Source organism: Mustela putorius, unplaced genomic scaffold (genome assembly GCF_011764305.1).
Source record: "Mustela putorius furo isolate JIRA1106 unplaced genomic scaffold, ASM1176430v1.1 tig00003974_pilon_pilon_pilon, whole genome shotgun sequence".
NCBI classification, from domain to species: Eukaryota; Metazoa; Chordata; class Mammalia; order Carnivora; family Mustelidae; genus Mustela; species Mustela putorius.
In genome coordinates, this window is record NW_025422117.1 from 11,287,606 (window position 1) to 11,293,805 (window position 6,200).

Here is a 6,200-nt window from a genome sequence, read left to right on the forward strand (position 1 = left end):
TAAGTATACATATTAAAGCAGAAGGAAAAAAGGAAAATTACAATCACTTCCAAATAAGATTTTATACTTGAAAGCCCAGAATCAAAAGTTAATGTATCTTGATGATGTTAGAAAATTCCATACAAAACACAAGACATAATACAGAAGTAGCTTTTCTACAACAAAAATACACAAGTAGAAAATATATTTTTAAAATAGACAGCAAGGGCGCCTGGGTGGCTCAGTGGGTTAAGCCGCTGCCTTCGGCTCAGGTCATGATCTCAGGGTCCTGGGATCAAGTCCCACATCGGGCTCTCTGCTCAGCAGGGAGCCTGCTTCCCTCTCTCTCTCTGCCTGCCTCTCTGTCTACTTGTGATTTCTGTCAAATAAATAAATAAAATCTTTTAAAAAAAATAAATAAAATAAAATAAAATAAAATAGACAGCAAAAATATAAATTATATAGAGTAAAAATAAGAGACATCCAGAAACTATGATAAAAGAAAAACTTTACTAAAAGACAAAGTAAAGCTTTATGTAAAATGAGGTATTTTGCTTTTGGAAAGGAAATCGATAGTAAAAACTCATTAATATTGCTTGAGCATAGTTTTATGCAACTTTCTTGGATGTTAGTTTAAATTATTATTAAATATAAGCTTTGCACAGTGGCAGTATCGTAGCCAATGAGGTTTATCCGAGGTGCAAATATTGCTAATTAAATTATTATTAAATATGAAATATCCTTCACCTTTGGTCCAGCAATTCTACTTCTTTTTTTTTTTTTTTTTTTTTTTTACTTTCCAGATGATTTTCATCACTTTAATTTTTTATTTTTGATAAACATATATTTTTATCCCCAGGGGTACAGGTCTGTGAATCAACAGGTTTACACACTTCACAGCACTCACCAAATCACATACCCTCCCCAATGTCCATAATCCCACCCCCTTCTCCCAAACCCCCTGCCCCCGGCAACCCTCAGTTTGTTTTGTGAGATTAAGAGTCACTTATGGTTTGTCTCCCTCCCAATCCCATCTTGTTTCATTTATTCTTCTTCTACCCACTTAAGCCTCCATGTTGTATCACCACTTCCTCATATCAGGGAGATCATATGATAGTTGTCTTTCTCTGCTTGACTTATTTCGCTAAGCATGATACTTCTAAAAATTTTCCATACAGATATGGCTAACAAAGATATGGCTACAATGTAAAAAAATATGAAAAATATACTCATTAATTGAATGAAAGTTGTATGCAAGTATTTCGGAGACACAGTTGCAAACCAATGTAATAAATAAATTTTAATAGAGTAATTGATAATTTAATATAAAAATTGTGAAAATAATTTATCCAAATCTTTTACTATAATATAAAAATTTTAATACAGCTTAAATATCCAACAAGAGGGGATTAGTAATGTAAATTATAATATATTTGAATCATTATCTCAGTTAATAACTACTACATGATTAGATATTCTTTCTTTAAAATGATTATTTATGCACATATAAATATAAACACACAAATATATACAGTAAAACATTCATAATATTATATCAGCTTAGAAAACATATATAAAAATATATTATGTAAATATATGCATTTAGTGGAGATGAGCTCATCAAAATGTCAAACATGATTATTTCTGAAAGGTTGAATTTCACATAATGATTACATTCTTCTATGTCATTTACTGTATGATTTAAATTGTGAATACTATGCATCTGCCATTTTCAAAACTCTCTTTTATTAAGTAAAGTGGAGCTAAGAATGTATTTTTGTTTATATGGTTATTATTTATCAGTACATAATTATCAGAACAGTACAGTGCCATACAGTTTTAACATTAATACCTAAAATAAATGATGCATTACATCTTTCCCCCTCCAAAGATTTTATTTATTTATTTATTTGAGAGAGAAAGTGCATGTGTGAGCAGGGGGAGGAACAGAGGGAGAGAGACATGGAGATTCTGCACTGAGCACAGAGCCCCATACAGGACTCAGTTCCACGACTACAAGGTAACGACCGGAGCAAAAATCAACATTCAGATGCTACTTAGTAATTTATTACTATTTCATAGACTATTTTATAGAATGTACTTCCTTAAGATATACACAAATCACACAGACATACAGAAAATTGTCTCTAACCATACGGGAAAAAAATACCTGAAAGAATGGGATGTTCTGGATGTTAACTCTTTTTTCTTTATATTTAACAAAAGTCTTGATTTGGAAATGGATATTCATTAAAGATGTGCTTAACTCTTAAAAGAAAATAGGAATACCTGCTTAATATAAAAGTACATAGTAAGATGATATAAAATATATTTCTATTATTTCTATACATGTTATTTCCTTTAATTATAAACTAAATTTTCAGGGTTTGTTTTTTTTTCTTTTTTAAATGAGGGACTAATCACATTATGATGACAGAATATTCCAAATTTCTAAGGGTTTGTGTTTTTTTCAGTTTCAGTTTAATCTGTGGCTTATAAAAATGACACGTTATCCTCCTCTTTAACATATAATTGTAGTCTCATAATTGATCAGGTATCCATTCATTCAAACACTAAATGAACATATATTTTGCACCATCCATATGCCCAATACTAAACTAGGCACAGTGGCCTATAAAAAAAAAATCATAGAAAAACTGAAAACTCTTAACTCTGAGACAAATCTATAACCCAATAATTATAATAAAATATACTAGATATATTAATGCCATAAATAGAGGGTATTATTGTGGTACAAGCTCATGATAGGCAGTTACAAATATATTTTCCAGGGTAAGAGATATAAACCTTTCTATAGAAAATATCTACAATTTGTCATAAAGATGGAAGAGCTAATATTTTCCTCAAATCATAGAAAACATAAGGTGTAACTATCAGACAAATTCAGGTGGAATTATTTCTTTTTATTTTTGCCAAAAATGTTAGATGGTATTATTTTGATTTATGTGTTTTGGAAGGTAATTACTTTTGAATTTCAAATAGAAAGCTTAGTGAAAAAGTTTTGTCTCTTTCAAGTTGTAGCTCTCTAAACCTGTGACAAAGATTTGAAAACCGCCCTCTGGTGACGTCTGAGGACTTCCTCTGCACCATCTGTGCTTTCGAAATGTCAGCACTATAAGTATCCAATACTGAGAACAAACTGCAAGGAGCTCACAGAAATAGGACTACTAACTTTTATCAGATTCAACCCACTGCTTGCCATAGATGGCAACAGAAACAACCTGATGTCCTTTACTTGATGAAAATGGTCTTCATCAGAAACTGCTAGAAATGTAGGGATTTATAAGAATCTACTAACACAATATTAAAAGATTTTGGATAAATATTAAATGATATGTGGCAAATTAAGATTTTATTATTATTCTCTGGCTGAGATACTATAAGGAGCTCAAAAAATCTGAATATATTTAAAGACCATTAAACTTTAAAATGCTTGTTATTGACCAAAGGAAATAACGTACTTTGCCTGTACTTGTATTAAATAATATCTACAAATGGTTTAACCAACGAAATGACATAAAAATGTTCTGTGTATTATTTAATAGCTAGTTGATAAGAAAATAATCTATAGAATATTCAATCATCTCCTCTCAAACATAATTTTACTTGCAATCAGAATTGTGATTATAGAGAACAAACAGGGATACTGGAAGGGAGGTAAGCAGGGGGATGGGCTAAATGGATGGTAGGCATTAAGGACGGCCCTTGTGAATAGAACAGGATGTTGTATGTAAGTGCTGAATCATTCAAATCTACACCTGAAACTGATATGACATGATATGATGACTAAATGGAATTTAAATAAAAACTTGAAAAAAAACAAGGGGGGGGGGAAGGCAAGAGAAAAAGAAATAAATAAAAATAAAACCAGGGGAAGGGCATGAATCAATATTTTTCCAAAGAAGACATACCAGTGGCCACCAGGTGTATGAAAAGGTGCTCAATATCAATAATCACTAGGGAAATACAAATTGAAACCATAATAGTATATTTCCTGCCAGAATGGCTATTATCAAAAAGACAAGAAGTAACAAGTATTTGTCAAGGATGGGAAGAAAAGGGAATCCTAGTACACTGTTGGTGGGAATATAAATTGGTGCAGTGACTAGGGAAAACAGTACAGAGGCTTCCCAAAAAATAAAGCTATTATATGATCCAGCAATTCTGCTGGGTAACTTTCTGAAGAAAACAAAACCACTAATACAAAATGATTATCTGCACTCCTATGTTCATGGCAGCATTATTTATAAAGCAAAGATATGGAAACAATTTAAATTCCCACTGATAAATGAATGATTAAAGATCTTGTACAAGGGATGCCTGGGTGGCTCAGTTGGTTAAGGGACTGCCTTATGTCGCTTAAGGGACCTTACGGGACAGCTCAGGTCATGATCCTGGAGTCCTGAGACACAGTCCCATGTTGGGCTCCCTGCTCAGTGGAGATCCTGCTTCTCCTTCTGACACTTCCCCTCTTGTACTCTTTCTCTCAAATGTATAAATAAAATCTTTTTAAAAATATGCACATGTAATGGAATACTACTCAGCCATGAAAAGGAATGGAATGTTGCATTTGGGACAATATGGATAGAACTGGAGTTTAATATGTTAAGTGAAATAAGTCAGACAGGGAAATACAAATACAATACAATTTCACTTATATGTGGAATCTACAAATCAAAACAAACTAAGTAAAACAATACTCTAATTCACAGATCCAGAAAATAGATTGCTGATTGCCTGAGGCAAGGCTGGGGTTGGGCAACATGGGTGAAGGTACAAACTTCCATGTAGAAAATAAAAAATCATAGGGATATAATGTAGAGCATGGGCAAGATAGCCAATAATATTTAATAACTTTGTATGGTGACAGATGGTAACTAGAATTATTGCGGTGAACACTCTGCAATATAAACAAATACCAACCACTATCTTCTCTACCTGAAACTCATACAATATTGTATGTCAATTATACTTCAAAAAAATAAAAAGAAAATCTGTGTTAACTACCTTCTGGGATTTTTTAATTAAACAATAATTAATTGTTCATGTATCTATAAGTCTCAAAATACCATACACGTATTTTGAAATAAAAGTATATAAGCTGAAGTATAAGATCAGTTTGGTGGTATTTTATAACCAACCATGTAGGAGTAATCCTATTGTCAATTTGAAAAGTTAGAAACTTTTTTTTTAAGATTTTATTAATTTATTTGACAGAGAGAGAGATAACAAGTAGACAGAGAGGCAGGAAGAGAGAGAGGAGGGAAGCAGGCTCCCTGTGGAAGGCACAGGCTTAACCCACTGAGCCACCCAGGCACCCCAAAAAGTTACAAACTTTCAAAAATATACCTTTTTTTCAGAATTAAAACCTTTCCATATAATATAGACCACATTCTTCAATAACTACATTATTGTGTCAAAAAGGAGAAGTTATATTTTCGTTTTTGTTGTAGAGTTAACATGTTTCCAACTACCAACTTAGGGTTGTGGAAAGTAACAATGGATGAATGATCAAACTGTAACTTACAAACTATCAGTTTCAATAGAAAGAGCAGCACTGCTTTCTGAAATAATAAGTTTTAACTGTTCTCTTCCCCTTTCAAAACTGTCAGCCATGACTAATATGCCTTTTTTGGTGCATTACCCAATTTAAGGATTTGTTGGTATATTCTTGAACAGCTTTAGCTATTTGCATAGCTTTGGGATATGAATTAAAGTTGTCTGGTGCAGGGGCGCCTGGGTGGCTCAGTGGGTTAAAGCCTCTGCCGTCAGCTCAGGTCATGATCCCAGGGTCCTGAGATAGAGCCCCGCATCAGACTCTCTGCTCAGCAGGGAGCCTGCTTCCTCCTCTCTCTCTTCCTGCCTCTCTGCCCACTTGTGATCTCTGCCTGTCAAATAAATAAATAACATCTTTAAAAAATAAATAAATAAATAAAATAAAGTTGTCTGGTGCATATGAATCCCCAACTGATGAGAATATTCTTTACTTGCTTCCACTCATGATTACAGTAATTATTTGTTTTAAAGTCAGAAAAAAATTAATAAGTTATATATGAGTCTTTGCACTATAAAAATGAATTGAAATGAAAGAATGGGACATCAATATTTATCATTCATAAACATAATATTAAATTTACATTAACAAATTGTCATTTAGCTAAATGATAATCTCTTGATTAGCCAACAAATCACCTCTCTAC

The 6,200-nt window shown here is 32.5% G+C and overlaps 1 pseudogene; it reads left to right on the forward strand.

Moving 5' to 3' along the window:
- The first annotated feature begins 632 nt into the window (after positions 1–632).
- LOC123389475 lies at positions 633–747 on the forward strand (annotated as a pseudogene).
- The last annotated feature ends 5,453 nt before the right edge of the window (positions 748–6,200 follow it).